This window comes from Hemiscyllium ocellatum, chromosome 43 (genome assembly GCF_020745735.1).
Source record: "Hemiscyllium ocellatum isolate sHemOce1 chromosome 43, sHemOce1.pat.X.cur, whole genome shotgun sequence".
Classification (NCBI taxonomy): domain Eukaryota; kingdom Metazoa; phylum Chordata; class Chondrichthyes; order Orectolobiformes; family Hemiscylliidae; genus Hemiscyllium; species Hemiscyllium ocellatum.
In genome coordinates this window covers 4724309-4746336 of record NC_083443.1, presented here as the reverse complement: position 1 = coordinate 4746336, position 22028 = coordinate 4724309, and positions in this window count along the sequence as shown.

Sequence of the window (22028 nt, the reverse complement as noted above, 5' to 3'; positions counted from 1 at the left end):
TACAGCTGTGTCAGTGCAGAGAATGAATTAGGAAACACTGGCATATTCCAACTCAGTTCGTCTGTCTGAGGTGTGTGTTCAAAACCAACTGATATCACCGTTTCTCACAGAAATGGGAGATCTGCTCGTCCCCTGCTTGGAGCGTATCTTCTACCCTGTGCTTGCAGCTATTGGAATTCCAGGTGAGCTGTGCGCTTACCTGATAGACATGCATAGATTTGAGTTACTGATTTGGAAACATAAGTCTTACTCTTTGCATGTTTTACACAGACACACTTTTAATTGTATATTCATTGAATATTTGCAGATTTAATATTCAATCCTGCAACAACTATATTAAAATGTGGATTGATACTTGTCTGATCAAATCTGGCTGATACTTTCTGATTAATTAGTTCAGATATTATTGCATGTGTCAGAAGCAGAGAAGATTTGAATGCAGGTTGACTGGCATAGAAATAGTGATACATTGCACCACACAAGAGTTCCAGTCTAGCCTGGTACCTTATTGGAATTTTGTCATAATAAATATCAAGGCAGTTGATAAATATTTTCACAACCAGCCTGTTCAGATATGTTAATACATGCATTTGAAGCTGGTAGGATTTTAATCCAGGCTACCTAACTCAAAGATAGGGACATAGCCATGCACCACAAGAGTCCCAGTCAAGACTGGTATTGTTACAAATTTATTGGAATGAAGTATCCTTTCTGGTAGTAGGCATCAGATCATCAGGATTTCTTGCTGTGTCACTCAACTGTTTGGGAGGTTTCCACAAAATGCATTTGCAGCAATTGACTGTAGAAGCTCTCCATGTTACAGATACAAAGTAACAAGTCAACATGCTTCCACAGTTATAGCCTACTTTAATTCAATTCGATAGCTTTTCTAAATGGACACTAATTTACTATATTTTAAAAAGGTAACTTTATTTGTTGCCCACTTCAACAGGTTGTCAAAGTTAATGTGAATTTCAGTGTTATCATCATCAGTCTTCCACAATGAATCTTTTACAACAATATGACAGATTAACCCCGCCTCATTGCTTGAGACCACAGAACCACAGAATCACAGAATCACAATGTAATTGTGGGTATATCTCTAGGATATGGCCGCAGTGGTTCAAAAAGGCAGCTCACCACAATCTTCTCAAGGACAACTAAGAATGTGTAGCTACTACATGACACACTGACTCTTAACTTCATGTTAAACTCTTCCTTCATGATATTAAATAACTGATTCAAGAAAAGAATTGTCAGGATATATGAGCCTGTCTGAGAAAAAAATCTTCCTCATTTTTGTCCGAAATGGAAGAGCGCTTATACTTAAATGCTTTCCCTTAGTTCCTGTGTCTCAACAATGGATAACATTCTTTCAGAATCCACTATATCAAGTCATGGCATTTGTGAAATAGTGTACAAACTAACTATCCCAGACAGGCACATCTGGAATAAGTGTCAGCAACTGTACAATTATAATCTCTGATTTTTTAAAATGAAAAAGATAATCAAGTAAATATGAGTGCTACAGTTGGGAAGGCAAATCAGGGCAGGACTTAATTACTTACTGGTAAGGTACTGGGAAGTATTGCTGAACAAAAAGTGTGGGTTGATAATTCCTTGATGGTGGAGTCTCAGGTAGATAGGATAGTTAATCAAGCTTTTCATTTGCTATTGTACTTCAAATTCTTTGCAAAATGGTTCTTCTCAATGCCTCAACAATAAATGTTTACTTTTTAAACTTTCTCACAGTGAATCTAATGCCAATTATGATCCTCTCACGATGTTCATGTGGTCTGTCTAAATGCATCACTTGCTATCTGATAGGAATGGCCGTGGCTGATCTTCTGGTATTGATTTTTGAAGTCATATTGGGATGGATTAGTTTGATGTATTTGCAAAATTCGTTTTTGCACATTACTCCCATATGTAGCATCATCTTTGTTCTGATTTATGTTATCACAGATATTTCTGTTTGGCTTACAGTGGCTTTTACTTTTGATCGTTTTGTAGCCATTTGTTGTGTGAAACTAAAAACAAGGTATTGTACTGATAAAACGGCAGTTGTGATGATAACAACAGTAACTGTGCTGAGCATTTTCAGATGTCTACCCTGGTACTTTACCTACCAACCAAACTACATAAGTGACAATATTCCCTGGGGCTGTAATTCTAAACCAAGCTTCCTTATGTCACCAGTATGGGCAGCATTTGACATGTTTCAGCTTATTTTAACACCTTGTATTCCTTTCTTTCTGATTTTATTACAGAATACTCTCACTACTAGGCACATCCTAACTGCGAATAAAGTCCGTAAAAGACTACGTGGCCACTGCAGTGGCAAGTTTGAAATGATACGGAGATGGATAGCCGAAAGAAGTCCATTGTTTTACTCTTCAGTGTATCAGGCAGTTTTATATTTTTGTGGATTGTTGCTGTTATATTCTACAGAAATCAGCGAATTGTAAATATTCGCCATTACGCCTCCTATTCTGACCCAAATTATATCGTTGGGTCTATATCAAACATGCTACAGGTTTTCAGCTCTTGCACAAATACGTGCATTTATGTTCTGACGCAGAAAAAATTTAGGGAGGAACTGATTAATGGAGTGGAATATCCAATAAATGTAATTATTAATCTGGCTAAATTATAGAGAGTACTAAAATCTTCAATTCATGATATTGTACCACATTTTGTAATAAAAATCAGTAAGGGGAAGTGGGATTAATGTTGGTAGCAGTGTATTTGCTATAGGTAAAGAAGCAATTGGACAAAGTGCCTCTTCTGTGTGCATGATTTGATGATTTTTTGAATGTTCTGAGAAAATAGCCTTGAAATAACCTGCAACCTTTTTGAGATATTGAAGATGTGTCCAATGGAGACACCAATAATATGTGATTATTCAAAGAAGGAGTGGGATTAGATCACTTAGCCCCACAAGCTAGGCCTGCCATTAAATAAGACTGTGGTTAACCTGACTATTCTACATTTCTGCCTATTCCTGAAAATCTTGCACCTTCCTTCTTGACATAGATTCTAAGTCATAGAGTCAGAGAGATGTAATCACAGAAACAGACCTTTCCGTGTAACTTATCCATGCCGACCAGCATTTTGCCCAGATCCCTCCAAACCCTTCCAATTCATATACCCGTCCAGATGCCTGTTAGATGTTGTAATTGTACTAGCCTCCCACTTCCTGTGGAAGTTTATTCCACATATGCACCACCCTCTATGTGAAAAGAGTTGCCCCTTAGATCCCTTTTAAACCTTGCCCCTCTCTCCTTAATCCTATATCCTCTAGTTATAGACTCCTCTGCCTTGGAGATAAGACCTTGCCTATTCCCTATTCATGCCTCTTATCATTTTACCAACTTCTGCAAGATCACCCCTCACATTTTCAATGCTTCAGACAAAATATCCCCAACCTATTCAGCCTCTCGCTCAGCTCAAACCCTCCAACATAACAACTTACTTGTAAATCATTTCTGAACAATTTAAAGTTTAACAACTTCTTTCCTATAACCAGGGGACCAGAATTGAATGCAGTATTCCAAAAGTAGCCCAACCAATGTCTGTAAAGCTAGAACATGACCTCTTAACCCCAGTACTTAATACGTTGACCAATAAAGGCAAGTGTACCAAACATTATCTTCTCTACCCTGCATACCTGTTAATAACTTCAATTCAATCATTGTTGAAGAAGTGATTTCCAAATATTCTGTGTAAAAAAGAACTCCTGATCTTTGTTATTCAATTGATAGCCCCACATTTTGAATCTATTTCTAAGTTGTCCCAGAAGAAAAAAAATTCTTTGCAGAGTCATCTTTCAAGATGCCTCACATATATATTTTTCAATTGTGCTCCCTCTTACTCTTCTAAACTTTCCAGGATACACGCCAGACCAGGCCAATATTTTCTCAAAATCTTATGTCCACTTACAAAAGCAAGCCATCTCTGAACAGTCTCCATTGCACTTATATCCTTCTGTAAATAAGTAGCCAAATACTGTGAACAGTATTCCACACTCCCTAATTAAGGCAAAGATAGGATAGTCCACATAGTTAGTTTAGCTGAAGTTTATTACAAGAAAACTAGAGTAACAACTTTGAGACAATGGCATTTACAAAAATGCAGTTTTTGACTATACAACCACAGCCCTCCCTGACTCCTTCCTTGACAGAAGTTTACTCTTGCTTGTAAAATTTTCAGTACTTCGATAGCAAGGACTACCTTGGGATCCTTCATGTTTTTCCCTTATGGGACTAATGCCTCAATTCAGAACTGAGCCTATTGAAGCATGACATGATTTGAAACAGCTTTCAAAATTTTAGTCTTTCAGGTGCCTATGTTGTCCTTAATTTTCTTTTAAACTTGAACCCATTTGGATGAGAGAATTGACAAGTTGGATAAACTTGCAGATGACACAAAGGTAGTTCAGGATCTATGCTGTGAATATGACATATCAAGGAAACACATCAATATGGAAGGGTTAAATGCAAAATCTAGTAAATCAAAGGTGATGTTGGAAAACCTAAAGTTGTTCATTTGATTGTGCTGTGGACCAGAAGAAATCTCCTTCAAGTTTATCATCAAGGAGATCGCCTCAATCCTGGTTTTTATTTAAAGGTGTGTGTAAGCTGTTTTGTTTCAGATGTAATTCAATTAGACATGCTACTTGGCTTTAGCAAATGTTATGAAGATGTGAGTATTGTACCTTTAAGAGAGTAAAAGCTAGCAGTGACAGCATCAAGTGTTCTAAAAAGACACAATAAAACATGTGCTCCAGCTACTGGGGTAGTTCCTTGCCTTTAAATGACAAAATAGATTCAAATTAGGCCAATCAGTTTAAATTATATCCCAAAAATACTAAACTCCAATCCAGTTTGAATTGAGCATATTAATAATCTTAAAAGCCAATAACACAATTCCATGCTTATGGGTATAAGACCAGGGAAAATTGAACAGTTGGGAGGTGAGCTGCCACAAGACCAATGGATGTAGACTGCTAGTCAGAACTCCGAGACATACAGAGAAAAATATCAACGCTGACCTGGAGAGCCAATCTACCGACGAACATAAAGAGAAGATTCGACCACTGGTTCGCTGTAAAATTTGAATTTTTCTGTAAATCTTAATTGGGAGTTTTATCAGACTACTACTATAGAAGGGAAGGTAAAAGATAGGTTATAGGAAGGAATTTTAAATAGCTGTTAGTTAATTATTTTTGGTTATACTTTAAGAAATAAAGTTGTTAATTTTTAATTTAAATAGTTTTTGGCCACTCGATGTTTTTTTACAGATTACTGCACAGGATAAGTCTTTTCTATGTTTCTGCTTTCAAATTAAGCAGGAGGGTTTACCCCGTGTTGTAACACAAAACACCTTTCTTCTCACACCCAAATGCAAATACAAGAAAGAGGATTTGGTATAACATTAACTCTGTTGGAAAACTTAACAAAGTAATAGATTATTTAACTAATGAAATGCAACAGTTACAATGTAGTAACATCCTATAAATTCCTGGAAAAAGCACATTCAGTAAAATAGATTGCCTCACATGATATTTCTTCAGTTGAGGAGAAAGGAGAAATTTTTGGCAGAGAGAGAGAAGCCAAGTTTTTTGTTATGACAAGTGATGTCCAGCAGCTTCGAAGAGCAACTTCAAAACCCCAACAAATAAAAGCTAAACTGCAGAAGCTTGAACTCAACCATTTCGTGCTGCTTCTATTGTTGTAACTTTGTAAAAACCAATGGCCTCACAAGTGGTTCACTTTATTGGCTTGGAAGAGACAACTCACCACCACAGTTTCAAAACCCCTCTTTGTGGGCGGCACGGTGGCACAGTGGTTAGCACTGCTGCCTCACAGCGCCAGAGACCTGGGTTCAATTCCCGCCTCAGGCAACTGACTGTGTGGAGTTTGCACGTTCTCCCCGTGTCTGCGTGGGTTTCCTCCGGGTGCTCCGGTTTCCTCCCACAGTCCAAAGATGTGCAGGTCAGGTGAATTGGCTATGCTAAATTGCCCGTAGTGTTAGGTAAGACGTAAATGTAGGGGTATGGGTGGGTTTCGCTTCGGCGGGTCGGTGTGGACTTGTTGGGCCGAAGGGCCTGTTTCCACACTGTAAGTCTAATCTAATCTAAAAAAAAATATAAGAACAAATACAACTCATAAAGCCATAAAATTGTCACAACTCCCTCCATAAAAATTGCACCATCAATATACAAAGAGACTCCATTTTTAAAACATTTAGTCTTACACTATTACTATACTACAATACTGCAAATGTGTTGCTGGTCAAAGCACAGCAGGTTAGGCAGCATCTCAGGAATAGATGAGGAATATACTACAATACATACACATTACATTAACTCTAAGCAGGCGAACATTCAATTCAGTATGTTTCTTCTGCTCTCGGTCACCCTCATCTTCCTTCATCAATGGAGTGACAATACATCAGCAATTACATTCTTTCATCCTGCCATGTGTATAATTTCAAATTAAATGGCTGTGACAATAAATTTCATCTGAATAATCTGGTATTTTTATCTTTAATTTTTTTTCCAAAAATGTTAAGGGTTGTGATCAGTACATACAATTTGCTCCAGCACATTACTGGCAAAATCAAGGCAACGCCATGGATCAGTACTTGAAACTATGATACTTTGGCCAGAACGGAGACATGGATATCACAGGGACAGGAATGGTTGCTGGATATTCCTTTAAAAAGAGCAAGGTAAAAGAGGAGGGGACCTAATTGAGGTACACAAGATAATGAGAGGCATAGATAGAGTCGATAACCAGAGATTATTTCCCAGGGCAGAAATGACCAACACGAGGGGTCATAGTTTTAAGCTGGTTGGAGGAAAGTATAGAGGGGATGTCAGAGGCAGGTTCTTTACACAGAGAGTTGTGAGAGCATAGAATGTGTTGCCAGCAGCAGTTGTGGAGGCAGGGTCATTGGGGACATTTAAGAGACTCCTGGACATGCATATGGTCATAGAAATTTGAGGGTGCATACATGAGGATCAGTGGTCAGCACAACATCATGGGCTGAAGGGCCTGTTCTGTGCTGTACTGTTCTATGTTCTATGAAATAACCTTGTTAACTAGAGAGTGCATCACAGCTATAGAAAAGGAGGTTGTTGAAGAAGGTTTGTCTATTGCATCAGTGGAAGTCAGTAAAAGGAAAGGAGCAGTAACGTAATTGAGTGCTTTATATCGACCTCCCAATAGCAGCAGAAAGTTGGAAGAACAGATTGGACAGCAGATCTTGGAAAGGTGCAGATGTAACAGAGTTGTTGCTATGGATAACTTCAACTTGCCCAATATTGATTGGAACCTCTTTAGTACAGATGGCCCATTTGGAGCTGATTTTGTCAGGTGTGTCCAGGAAGGATTCCTGACTTAATATGTAGATAGGATGACTAGGGGAGAAGCCCTTTTGGATTTTGTGTTTTGCAATGAGCCAGGCCAATTTTCAGATCTCTCAGTGGAAGAGTATTTCAGTGACAGTGACCACAAATGTTTCACCTTTACCATAGCCATGGAAAGGGGTAGGAACAGATAATATGGGAAGGTATTTAATTGGGAGAGGAGAAATTATACTACCATTGACAGGAGCTGTGGAGCATAAATTGGGAACAATGTTCTATGGGAAATGCAAAACAGAAATTTGGAGGCTATTTAAAGAGATTTGCAAGTGTTGGACAACTTTGTTCCTGTGTTGGATAACTGAGAAAGGCAAGGAATGTTAGATGAAGGAGCCTTGGGTGACAAGTAAAGAGGGGCTTCTCATCGAGAGGAAGAAGGAAGCTTATTTAAGATTGTGGAAACACAGAACTAGCGCAGGTTTAGCAGAGCAAAGGGAAGATAGGAAAGAACCCAATAGTGGACTGAGGGCAACTAGGAGGGGGCATGATAAAGCTTTGTTGGGAAGGATTAGGAATCACCCAAGGCGTTCTAGACTTGTGTGAGGAATAAGAGAACAATCAAACAGAGGGTAGGGCTGAACAGGGATAATGGAGCGAGCTTGTGCCTGGAGTCTGAAGATGTAAAGAGGGCCCTAAATGAGTTTTTTGCTTCAGTATTCAATAGAGAGAGGGACCTTGTTGATAGTGATAACACCGTGGTTCATGTTAATAGGCTTGACCAGAAAGGGGTAGAGCTGGAAATTCTGACAATCATCAAGATAGATAAGTCCCCAAGGCCAGATATATCCGAGGTCACTACAGGACGTGAGGAATGAGATTGCAGCACCTCTGGTGATGTTCTTTGCACCAACCCTCCACAGGAGTAAGTACTGGATGATTGGAGGGAGGCAAATGTTGTTCCTCTGTTCAAGAAAGGGAATAGGGAAATCCCTGGGAATTCCACACCAGTGAGTCTTACATCTAGTAAACAAGGTACTGGAAACGATTCTGAGAGATAGGATTTATAACTATTTGGAAAAACATAGTTTCATTAAAGATAGCATGGCTTTGTGAGAGACAGGTCATGCCTCACAAGCCTTATTGAGTTCTTTGACGACGTGGTGACACAAGTTGACAAAGGTTGAGCAGTGGATATGGTGTATATGGATATCCGTGAGGTATTTGATAAGGTTCCCTATGGTAGGTTAATTCAGGAGATTAGGTGGTATGGGATACAGGCAAATTTGGCTGTCTGGATACAGAATTGGCTGGTCAAAAGAAGACAATGAGTGGTAGTAAATGGAAAGTATTCTGCCTGAGGGTTGGTGACCAGTGATGTTCCACAGGAATCTGTTCTTGGGTCTCTGCTCTTTGTAGTTTTTATAAATGAATTGGATGAAAAAGTGGATGGGTGGATTAGTACATTTGTCAATGACACAAAGGTTAGTGGTGTTGTAGATAGTGTCAAGGGTTAGAACATAGAACATAGAAGGATACAGCGCAGTACAGGCCCTTCGGCCCTCGATGTTGCGCCGACCGAATCCTACCTAACCTATACTAGCCCAATAACTTCCAAATGCCTATCCAATGCCCGCTTAAATGACCATAAAGAAGGAGAGTTCACCACTGATACGGGCAGGGCATTCCATGAACTCACAACCCGCTGTGTGAAGAATCTACCCCTAACATCTGTCCTATACCTACCACCCCTTAATTTAAAGCTATGTCCCCTAGTAACACCTGCCTCCATTAGCGGTAAAAGGTTCTTAGTATCTACCCTATCTAAACCCCTAATCATCTTATACACTTCTATCAGATCTCCCCTAAACCTTCTCTTCTCCAATGAGAACAGCCCCAAGTGCCTCAGCCTTTCCTCATAAGATTTTCCTACCATTCCAGGCAACATCCTGGTAAACCTCCTCTGCACTCGTTCTAAAGCTTCCACATCCTTCCTATAGTATGGCGACCAAAACTGCACACAATACTCCAGATGAGGCCGCACCAGAGTCTTATACAGTTGCAACATGACCTCAGGACTCCAGAACTCAATTCCTCTGCCAATAAAGCCCAGTACACCATATGCCTTCCTCACAGCACTATTTACCTGGGTGGCAACTTTCAGAGATCTGTGTACATGGACACCAAGATCCCTCTGCTCATCCACACTACCAAGTAGCCTACCATTAGCCCAGTAATCCATCATCTTGTTATTCCTACCAAAGTGAACGACTTCGCACTTAGCTACATTGAATTCCATTTGCCACATTTCCGCCCAGCTCTGCAACTTATCTATATCCCGCTGTAACCTACCACTTCCTTCCTCACTATCCACAACTCCACCGACTTTTGTGTCATCCGCAAACTTGCTTACCCAGCTTTCAAGTCCTTCCTCTAGATCATTTATAAAGATAACAAAAAGCAATGGTCCCAAAACAGATCCTTGTGGTACACCGCTAGTAACTGCACTCCAAGATGAACATAATCCATCAACTACTACCCTCTGTCTCCTTCCAGCCAGCCAATTCCTAATCCAAACCTCTAATGTATCCTCAATGCCATACCTCCGAAGTTTTAGCATTAGCCTACCATGGGGAACCTTATCGAACGCTTTACTAAAATCCATATACACAACATCTACTGCTTTACCCTCATCCACTTCCTTGGTCACCTTCTCGAAGAACTCAATAAGGTTTGTGAGGCACGACCTGCCCTTCACAAAACCATGCTGGCTATCCCTGATCACGTTATTCCTACCCAGATGTTCATAAATCTTATCCCTTACCATTCTCTCTAAGACTTTGCCCACCACTGAAGTCAGACTCACTGGCCTATAGTTGCTAGGGCTATCCCTACTCCCTTTCTTGAACAATGGGACCACATTCGCTATCCTCCAGTCCTCTGGTACTATTCCTGTTGACAATGACGACATAAAAATCCAGGCCAATGGCTCTGCTATCTCCTCCCTAGCTTCCCATAGGATCCTGGGGTAAATGCCATCAGGCCCAGGAGACTTATCTATATTCATCCTTTCCAATATTCCCAAAACCTCTTCCCTGCATATTTCCAGGGCATCCATTCTAATTATTTGTGATTCCATATTCACATCAGCAACAGTGTCCTGTTCCTGAGTGAATACTGATGAAAAGTACTGATTTAATGTCTCTCCAATCTCCTCCGCCTCCACACACAACTTCCCACTACTATCCTTGACTGGACCGATACCTACCCTAGTCATCCTTTTATTCTTGACATACCTATAGAAAGCCTTTGGGTTTTCCCTAATCCTACCAGCTAAAGACTTTTCATGTCCCCTTCTCGCTTTTCTTAACTCCCTCTTTAGCTCCTTCCTGGCTACCTTATAACTCTCAATCGCCCCTACTGAACCTTCACGCCTCATCTTTACATATGCCGCCTTCTTCCCTTTCACAAGGGACTCCAATTCCTTACTAAACCACGGCTGCCTCACAAGGCCCTTTACACCATGCCTGACTGGTACATACCTATCGAGGACACGCAGTAGCTGCTCCTTGAACACTCCCCACATCTCATTAGTGTTCTTCTCTTGAAGCCTGTTTTTCCAATCCACACATCCTAAGTCATGCCTCACTGCATCATAATTTCCCTGCCCCCAGCTATAGCTCTTGCCCTGCGGCACACGATTATCCCTCTCCATCACTAAAGTAAAAGTCACCGAGTTGTGGTCACTGTCCCCGAAGTGCTCACCTACCTCCAAGTCTAACACCTGGCCTGGTTCATTACCTAGAACCAAATCCAATATAGCCTCCCCTCTTGTTGGCCTGTCGACATATTGTGTCAGGAAACCCTCCTGCACACATTGTACAAACACCGCCCCATCTAATGAACTCGAGCTATAGCTCTCCCAGTCAATATCTGGGAAGTTAAAGTCCCCCATAACAACCACCCTGCTACCTTCACTCTTTTCCTGAATCATCCTCGCAATATTATCCTCTACTTCTCTAGGACTATTAGGAGGCCTGTAGAAAACACCTAACAGGGTGACCTCACCTTTCCTATTTCTAACCTCAGCCCAAACTACCTCAGATGGCAAGTCCTCTTCCATCGTCCATTCCACTGCTGTGATACTGTCTTTGACAAGTAATGCCACGCCTCCCCCTTTTTTACCCCCATGTCTGATCCTACTAAAACATTTGAACCCTGGAACGTGCAACAGCCATTCTTGTCCCTGTTCTACCCACGTCTCTGTAATGGCCACAACATCGAAGTCCCAGGTACCAACCCACGCTGCAAGTTCACCTACCTTATTCCTTATACTTCTGGCATTGAAGTATACACACTTCAATCCACCTTTCTGGTTACAGGCACCCTCCTTAGAGATCGCTGCATTATTCCTAACCTCCCTACACTCAAGGTCCTGTACCCTAAAGCTACAGTCCTGGTTCCCATGCCCCCGCGGAGTTAGTTTAAACCCTCCCAAAGAGCACTAGCAAACCTCCCCCCAAGGATACTGGTGCTCCTCAGGTTCAAGTGTAGACCATCCTTTTTATAGAGGTCCCACCTTCCCCACAAAGGACCCCAGTTATCCAGAAACCGGAATCCCTCCCTCCTGCACCATCCCTGTAGCCACGCATTTAACTGCTCTCTCTCCCTGTTCCTCGACTCTCTATCACGTGGCACGGGTAACAAACCAGAGACTACAACTCTGTTTGTTCTAACTCTGAGCTTCCAACCTAGCTCCCTGAAAGCCTGCCTTACATCCTCACCCTTCTTCCTACCTATATCGTTGGTGCCAACGTGGACCACGATCTGGGGCTGCTCCCCCTCCCCCTTAAGGACCCGGAAAACACGATCAGCGACATCACGTACCCTTGCACCTGGGAGGCAACATACCAAACGTGAGTCCCTGTCGCCCCCACAAAACCGTCTGTCTGTACCCCTCACTATCGAGTCCCCAAGAACAATTGCTCTACCTTTCTCCACCCTACCCTTCTGAGCAACGGGGCCAGGCTCCGTGCCAGAGGCCTGAACCTCGTTGCTTGCCCCTGGTAAGTCATCCCCCCCACAAGTATCCAAAACGGTATACTTGTTCTTGAGGGGAATGACCGCAGGGGGTCCCTGCACTGGCTTCCTCCTCCCACTCCCCCTCACTGTCACCCATCTATCTTGAACTTTCGGAGTAACTACTTGCCTATAGCTCCGATCTATGACCTCCTCTGCCTCTCGAATGATCCGCAGTTCATCCAACTCCAGCTCCAGTTCCCTAACACGGGTTTGGAGGAGCTGGAGATGGGTGCACTTCTTGCAAGTGTACTCAGCAGGGACGCTGATGGCTTCCCTCACCTCATACATGTTGCAAGAGGAACATTGCCCTCTCTGCACTGCCATCCCTCTAAAAGTAAGCTTTCCTTAAAAAAAACAACAAAAACCAACTAAATCTAAAGAAACAAACAAGGAAAATGCAGCACTTACCCGCTAGTCACAATTGGTCTTATTATTAGGTTAGAGGAGGTGGAAGGGTGGGAGGCACTACTCGTGTAGTGCCTCGGGTGACTCGCCTGTGCGTTTAAATAAGGGGAGAGAGAAAAAAACCTTACCCAGGTAACCTAGCGCGCCTTCCGGGTCTGCTACCGCTTTTTTAAAGGAAAACTTTAAATTTTTAACTATTAAATAAACGACCAAACTTACCCACCAGCCGTCGCGAAGTCTTCCGAGAGACTGAGGCCTACAACTCGGAGCCCGCGTTTAAATAAGGGGAGAGAGAAAAAATTAGGTTTGCAGATTAGGTTGTTGCAGGCTACACTGTCAGGATGCAGGACTGGGTTGAGAAGTGGCACATGGCGTTCAACCTGGATAAATTTGAAGTGATTCATTTTGGAAGGTTGCATTTGAATGCTGAATACAGGGTTAATGGCAGGATTCTTTGCAGTGTAGAAGGACAGAGGGATCTTGGGGTCCATGTGCTTAGATCCCTCAAAGTTGCCACCCAAGCTGATAGGTTGTTTTGATTTTTATTTACAGGGTGTTTGAGTTTCAGAGCAGCAAGATTTTGTTGCAGCTCGATAAAACACTGGTTAGACCACGCTTAGAATATTGTGTCCCGTTCTGGTGGCCTCATTATAGGAAGGGTGTAGATGCAGAGAGGGTGCAGAGGAGATTTGCCAGGATGCTACCTGAACTGGAGGGCATGTCTTATGAAGAGAGGTTGAGTGAGCTAAGGCTTTTCACACTGGAGAGAAAAAGGAAGAGAGGTGGCATGATAGAGGAGTACAAGATAATGAGACGCATAGATAGAGCAGATAGCCAAGGCCAGCCCCAGGGCAGAAATGGCTGTCAAGAAGGGTCATAATTTTAAGGTGATTGGAGGAAGGCATGGGGTGATGACAGAGGCTGGTTCTTTATGCAGAAAGTGACGGGTGTGTGGAATGCACTACCAGCGGTGTTGGTGGTGCCAGAGACATTAGGGACATTTAAGTGACTGCTTAACAAGCACATGGATGGCAGTAAATTGAGGGAGATGTGCAGATTAGGATGATCTTAGATTAAGATAAATGTTTGGCACAACATTGTGGGCCAAAGGGCCTGTACTGTGCCGTACTGTTCTATGTCCTATGTTCCAAAATAAATGCTGGCGGTTTACAATACCAACACTAAACTCAAGGTCTCCTTTTCAATTATGAAATATTTCTGTTGGTGAATATTCAATTTAATGGAAAAATAACTCATAGATCTTTCCATCTTCTCTTTCTCTTATTGCAAGACTACAGCCACTAATACCCACATCACTCACTTCAATAGCCACCTTGAATGGCATTGCATACTTAGATGTGGTGAACACGGGGGTGGTTGTAAACATAGTCTTTTGACAATCCTTCATCTACTGAAATGTTTTGCACTTCAACAAAGTTAAAAATCACACAATACCAGGTTCTCGCCCAACAGCTTTAATTGGAAGCACACTAGCTTTTGGAGCAACTCCTTCATCACCTGATGAAGCTAGTGTGCTTCCAATTAAACCTGTTGGATTATAACATGGTGTTGTGTGATTTTAAACTTTGTACACCCCAGTCCAACACCGGCATCTCCAAATCAGCACTTCAACAAGTCAGTCAATGGAGCAACGCATTGCTAAAATATGGTACAATGTTTTGAGAAAAGCCACTGAGTACCAGGAATCACAGTACTTTCCAATTCATCAATAATTGATCAATAGTTTCATCCCCAGTCACCTTTGTTTTCACATTCCCTGGGGCCATATGTCCATATCCAATGCTATAGAACATGACTTGGACTTTTGCAAACTCACCCTTAGCCAAGTTTATCACCAAGCTTCCTTCTGAAGGCGACCAAATAATTCCAATAGATGGTCCAAATGTTTCTTCTAAATGTGACTAAAAATCACCAGATCATCTGTGCACACCACAGAATTTGATAACCCCAAAATGACTTTATTGGTTCACCTTTAAAATGTAGTTGGTGTACTTTTCATATCAAATGGCATAACTTTAAATCAATATAGTCTATTTGTGTCATGATAGCTAAAATTTCAGATAAAGGAACCGGCCAGTATCATCTGACTAACTCCAGCTTAGAAATAATTTGGTGATATCATTCTATTTCTCCTTACAATTCTGGATAGTACACAGTTGATTTTCTTTTATTCCGGATCTATCATAAATTTCTTGAATAATTTTGATGTGAAATTTGACCTATGATCTGATCGTAATTCTTTGGGTTTTGTTGTTTCTCTTGGAAAAGTTGGGTATTTCTTCTCCAATCCTATTTGCTGTGATGTTGCATTTTGGAATGCCCTCGAGAAATCTAAAAGACACATCTATTATGGTCAGCAAATATTGATTCCAACCGAGGTTATTGACTTGTTCGCTGAGTTGGTAAGTTTGTTCACAGTTGTTTCCTCACCATACTAGTTAATATCATCAGTGCCACTCCAGTGAAGCAATGGTGTTCTGTCCCATTTGCTATTGATGTGTCTGGTTCTGCTGGGGTTGCTGATGTCTTTACTGGATTTTGGTGTTGGTTCTCTTTCTTCAACAATAATGGAAATGACACTACCAGACACATAAATAGCAATTAGGACAGAACACCAACACTTCTCTGAAAGCGCACTGATGATGTTACCAAGCATGGTGACAAAATGTCTGCAAATGAACTTATTGGCTCAGCGAGCAGGTCAACAACTCACCCACAACTTGAACCACGAATTGATTCCCACTTTTCGATTTCGGAAAGCATCCTTTGCAATCAATTAAAACTTTTGCAAAAGCATAGAATCGCTACAATGTGGAAAGCAGGCCATTCAGCCCATTGAGTCCACATTAATCCTCCAAAAAGCAGCCCAACCAGACTCACCACCACCCACCCCACCCTATCCTTATAACTGTGCATTTTACATGGCTAATCCACCAAGCCTGCATATCCCTTGGATACCTGGGAGATAATGCAAACTCATGGAGAATGTGCAAACCCCGCACAGACAGTCACCCAAGGGTGGAATCGAACCCAGGACCCTGACAGGGAGCTGTGCTGATGACTGAGCCACTGTGCCACCTCAAAAAGGTTCCTCTGTAGATATGAACCATGCTGATTTTGACACTTCTTGAGATTTTGCTATTATCTTACATGTGCGACAGGTTTATCAACATTCAATCACATCTTTATGTAGTCCAGGCTTTTATGTGAGGATTGAGCTTTTCTTACTCCTGAATGACCTCCTATTGGTACCTTATGGGCTACCCAGAACACTGCCTTTCTAGAAGCCACCAGTAATACAACTTGACGAATCTCTGCCCATTTTTCATATGCCTGAATATGCAATGGTCTCCATTCCCTTATCAAGATGTCATTTTTAAGATTATAATATTCTGGAATACACTCAGATTCTTCTTCTGTGTCTGCTTTTTGATACAACTGGAGTAATGTTTCATTTTTTTATTGTAATTCTAGGAATTAAAAATATCCACTTTGTCCTCTATCTGTTCTTGTTTTTCTCAAACATTTGACCAAACATAATTTCTGACAATTGAACTTCAACTTCCTTGCCATTCTTCATTGATTTCTCCTCTTTTTGATCTTGTTACCACACAATCAAGAAAAATCCCAGGATATACTTCCTGTAACATCTCAGTTTTCTGATTTTCCGCTGGTTTTTCAACCACCCATGATGGAGCTAAATCATTCCCTCGGATTAACTGTATCTCTGGAACAGAGAATTTCTCGATTACTTCCATCACTACTACACCATTTTTCATCAGCCTCTCCAATCTCACCCTATTCGGTGGAACACTAATGTTCTTATCATGAATTCCACCTTTTCTCGCAATATTATTTCCAAAGTATGGTACCTTCTCATTTCTCACCATCAAAGACTGACTTGCTCCTGTAGCTCCCAAATTTTTAATTTCTTTACCTTCTCCTCCTGGTACACATGAGTAAACCTTACGCACCCAGGCACATTCTTTAGAGATCTGGTACTTCCTTATTAACCAAATCCTGAGAAGGCTACATCTTCTTTAGTAGCTCTTTAGCTCCCTCTGGGATCTCCTTGACTACTTCAAGAAACCCATATGACTTATTCTGTAGAAGTCAGGACTTTGTGGTATGGTACTAATTTGGATACTGTACTGTAAGTAGGACTGGCATGTTCCAGTAAGGATGAAGGACAAGGAAGCCAAAGTAAGGGACATTGTGAACTTAGTGAAAAGGTAAAAAATGAGCATCTATAAGATTTAGGAGGCACTGTAAGAAATATAAAGAAAGAAGGAAAGAACTCAAGCAGGGAAGTAGTAGAGCAAAAAAAGGTCACAAAATAACCTTGACAATAACATTAAAGAGAATCCCAAGGCATTCTTTACATACTTTAAAAAGGAGAAGGTAAGACAACTCAAAGATAAAGAAGGGAAGCAGAGGGTGTGGGTGAGACCCTAAATGAGTACTTGGCATTGGTATTCATCTAAGAGAAGGAAATGGAGGATAGTGAGATTTGTATGTAGCATGCCAGTGTGGCATAGCATTTTGAGATCCAGAAAGAAGTGGTGTTGTGTCTCTTGAGGAGCATTTGTGTGGATAAGTCCTCAGGTCCTGATGGTGTCTAGCCCAGGTTTTGAGAAGGCATGAGAGGAGGTTGTGGGACCTTGACCAAGATATTTGCATCCTCGCTAGCCACTGGAGAGCTCCTAGAGGACTGGCAAGTAGCTATTGTTGTTCCTCTATTCATGAAGAGAAATAGGGATAATCCAGGAAACTATAGATCGGTGAGCCGGAAGCTATTGGAGAGAATTCTTCATGATGGGATTTACGTGTACTTGAAAAAGCATGACCTAATTAGGGATAGTCAGCAAGGCTTTGTGTGTGGCAGGTCATGTCATATTAACTTGATTGAATGTTTTGAGGAGGTGATGAAGGTGATCAATGAGAGTAGAGCTATGGGTGTTTGAACTAAAGTACACGAACTTTAGGAAGGCGTTGAACAAGGTCCCTCATATAGGCTTGTCCATAAGATGCATGGGATCCATTGGTGACTTGGTTGCGTGAATTCAGAATTGGCCTGCCCATAGAAAGCAGAGGGTGGTTGTAGAGGTGTGTTTTTCTAGCTGAAGGTCTGTGACTAGTGGTGTTCACCTGTACTGGGGCTTCTGCTGTTTGCATTTATATACATACCTGTATATAAATAAATTTAGACAGTTAGTAAGTTTGCAGATGGCATTAAGATTGATGGAGTTGTGGATGGTGTAAAAGGTTGTCAAAGGATACAGTGGGATATAGATCACTTATGATATGGGTGGAGAAGTAGCAGATGGAGTTTAATCCAAATAAGTGTGTGACGTTCTGCAATTTGGGAGATCAAACGTGAAGGAAATGTAAAATTAATGGCAGAATCCTGAACAGCATTGAGGTACACAGGAATCTTGGGGTTTGAGTCTATAGCTCCTTGAAAGTGGTCGTGCAAGTAGATAAGATGATAAAGAAGGTGTACGGCATGCTTGCTTTTACTGGGAACTGAGTACAAGAGTCAGACTGTCATGTTGCAGCTTTATAAGACTCTGGTAAGGTCACACTTACAGTTTTGCATTCAATCCTAGTTGCCACATTACAGGGAAGTTTATGCAGGATTTAGAGAGGGTGCAAAAGAGGTTTACCAGGATGCTGCCTGGATTGGAGAAAGTGAGCTATAAGCAGAGGCTAGGACAACTTGGGTTGTTTTCTCTGGAGCGGCAGAAACTGAGGGGAGACTAGCTTGAAGTCTATAAAACTATGAGATGAATAGATAGGGTTGACTGTAAAAATGCTTTTTTTCCCCCAGAGTTGAAATGTCTAAGATGAGGGGACGTGGATTTAAGGTGAAAGGGGAAATTTCAAAGGAGGTGTGGGGATAAGTTTTTTACACAGAGACTGGTAGAAGTCTGCCAGGGTGATGTTGGAAGCAGATACGATAGAGATGATTAAGGGACTTTTAGTTAAACACATGGATTTGCAAGGAATGGAAGGATATGGACCAAGGGCAGGCAGAATGGATTAGTTTAATTTGGCATCATGTTTGGCACAACATCATGGGCCAAGGAGCCTGTTCCGGTTCTGTACTTGTACGTTCTACCACATTTATTTTCTCAGGACCTTTCTTAAACGACCAAAATGGTTATTTCATGTGGCCCACTTTAATATACCTGAGCTTCTTTACTTCTCTTTTTGCCTCATGGGTTTCCTTTTTAAGCTGAAGTAAACTATCTTTACTATCATCAATGAGATTGCAACAAGGTTAGAATGTGCATTCCCTGATTGGGGTTGTTAACCTGGTCATCTCAATCATTCCATTCACTCTGAGAGTTGGCTCTGGGGAAGCCAGATTAGAGTCAAGTATTTTGTACATGTAACTAAAGGGTAACTTGAAGACGGGATACCGGCCTCTATGGAGTTAAAAACATATAGTCCTGAAGAAATTCTCTCGCAGCAGTTTTATTTGAGTTGGGGAAGCATTTCCGGAATCATGCTGTCATTTGGGAAGCTTGAAATGTTCAATCCTGTAGTTGAAGATTGTGTTCAGTCTGCATTATGTTTTCCTGGCAGATGAGATTAGGTCAGATGAAAAACAAGGAATAATTTACCTGACACCTTGTGGAACTGCGGGTTTTTTTGGTTATTTGGAGCCTAATGTTTCTCTATTTTGAGTGCGAGCAGCAGCGGAGGTAAGACAAACCCGGAAGACTGCAGCTAAGGTAAGGCAGTTTTTTTAAAAATTACTTACTGGTAGCGGACAGCAGTGTTTTACCTTTCACAGAAGGAGCGGGAGCAGCGGGGGAAGTGACAAGGACCAGAGGGGCAGTCGGGAAGGAAAGCAGTGAGTATAAATACTCGCCCTTCGACGCCAACGGCCATATTGAGTTTGAGCAGTAGCGGAGGTAAGATGAACCCGGAAGACTGCAGCTAAGATAAGACCGTTTTTTAAAAATTACTTACCGGTAGCGAACAACAGTGTTTTCCCTTTCACAGAAGGAGCCAGAGCAGCGGGGGAAGTGATGAGGACGAGAGGGGCAGCCGGGAAGGAAAGCAGTGAGTATAAAAGCAAGGCGGCGAAACCCAAGACTGTACAATTGTAGAGTCTCCTACCTGCCCTCCTCCTCTAACCTAGTTAATAAGGTAAGGTTCATTCTAAACTTCCTCTATTGAATATAAGTTTGTTATTGATTTTATAGCAACTTGAACTCAGCTTTCTACTATAGTACAGAGTGCGTGTTCAGATAAAGTCGGGTATGGATGCTAGGGCAGTTGCTTGCTCCTCCTGCAGAATGTGGCAGGTGGAAGACATGGCACATGTCTCTGCTGGCTACATCTGTGGGAAGTGTACACAACTCCAGCTCCTTAAAAACCGTTTTAGGGAATTGGAGCTAGAGCTGGATGAACTACGGATCATTCGGGAGGCTGAGGGGGTAATTGAGAGGAGTTACCGGGAGTTGGTCGCTCCTAAGGCTCAAGACAAGGATAAATGGGTTACAGTTAGGGGGTAGGAAAGGGGACAGTCAGACAGTGCAGAGATCCCTTGTGGACATTCCCCTCCGCAATAAGTATACCATTTTGGATACTGCTGGGGGGGATGACCTACCAGAGGAAAGCCATAGCAGTCAGTTCTCTGGCACTGAGCCTGACACTGTGGCAAAGAAGGGAAGGGGGCAGAATAGAAAAGTACTCGTGGTAGGGGACTTGATAGTTAGGGGAATCAACATGAGATTTTCTGGTCAGGATCGGGATTCCCGGAAGTTATGTTGCCTCCCTGGTGCCAGGGTCCGGGACGTCTCCGATCGGGTGTATAAGATTCTAAAAGGGGAGGGCGAAAGCCAGAAATCTTGTTACATATTGGCACTAATGAGATATGCAGGAAAAGGATTGAAGATATAAAAAGTGATTTCAGGGAGTTAGGGTGGAAGCTGCAAAGTAGGACGAACAGAGTAGTATTCTCTAGTTTACTATCGGTGCCATGAGATAGCAAGGTGAGGTACAGGGAGTGGGCGCAGCTTAATACATTGCTGCGCAGCTGGTGTAGGAGGGAGGGATTCAGATATGTGGATAATTGGGATGCCTTCTGGGGAAGGTGGGACCTGTACAAGAAGGACGGGTTGCATCTGAACTGGAAGGGGACCAATGTCCTGGGTGGCTTGCTCGAGTAGTTCAAGAGGGTTTAAACGAGTGTGGCAGGGGGGTGGGAACCTGAGCTGTATACCGGAGGTGAGAGTTGATGCAGATGAGGCAATACCAACAGGTAGACCAGCTAATGGGAAGGATTTTCCTGGCAAGGAACCAAGGTATCCGTTAAAGTGTGTTTGCTTTAATGCAAGGAGTATCAGGAATAAAAGTGACGAACTTAGAGCATGGATCAGTACCTGCCGCTATGATGTTGTGGCCATAATAGAGACATGGGTTTCTCAGGGGCAGGAATGGTTGCTGGATGTTCCAGGGTTTAGAGCATTTAAAAAGAATAGGGAGGGGGAAAAAGAGGAGGGGGTGTAGCACTACTAATCAGAGAGGGTATCACAGCTACAGAAGCTTGCATTGTCGAGGAAGATCTGCCTACTGAGTCAGTATGGGTGGAAATTAGGAACAGCAAGGGAGCAGTCACCTCGTTAGGTGTTTACTACAGGCCCCCTAATCGCAGCAGGGAGATGGAAGAAAGCATAGGTCAGCAGATTTTGGAAAAGTGTGGAGGTAGTAGGGTTGTTTTAATGGGTGATTTTAACTTTCCCAACATTGATTGGAACATCCTTTGAGCAGAAGATTTGAATGGAGCTGTTTTGGTAAGGTGTGTTGAGGAGGGTTTCCTAACTCAGAACGTAGACAAGCCGACAAGGGGAGAGGCCATTGTAAACTGAGTTCTCAGAAACGAGCTAGGGCAGGTATCAGATCTTGTGGTGGGAGAGCATTTTGGTGACATTGACGACAACTGCCTCACATTCTACATAGCTATGGAGAAGAAGAGGATTAGGCAAAATGGGAGGATATTTAATTTGGGAAGAGGAAACTATGATGCGATTAGACATGAGTTAGGAAGCATGGATTAAGAGCAATTGTTCCATGGTAAAGGCACTATAGACATGTGGAACAGTTTAAGGAACAGTTGTTGCAAGTGATGAATAAG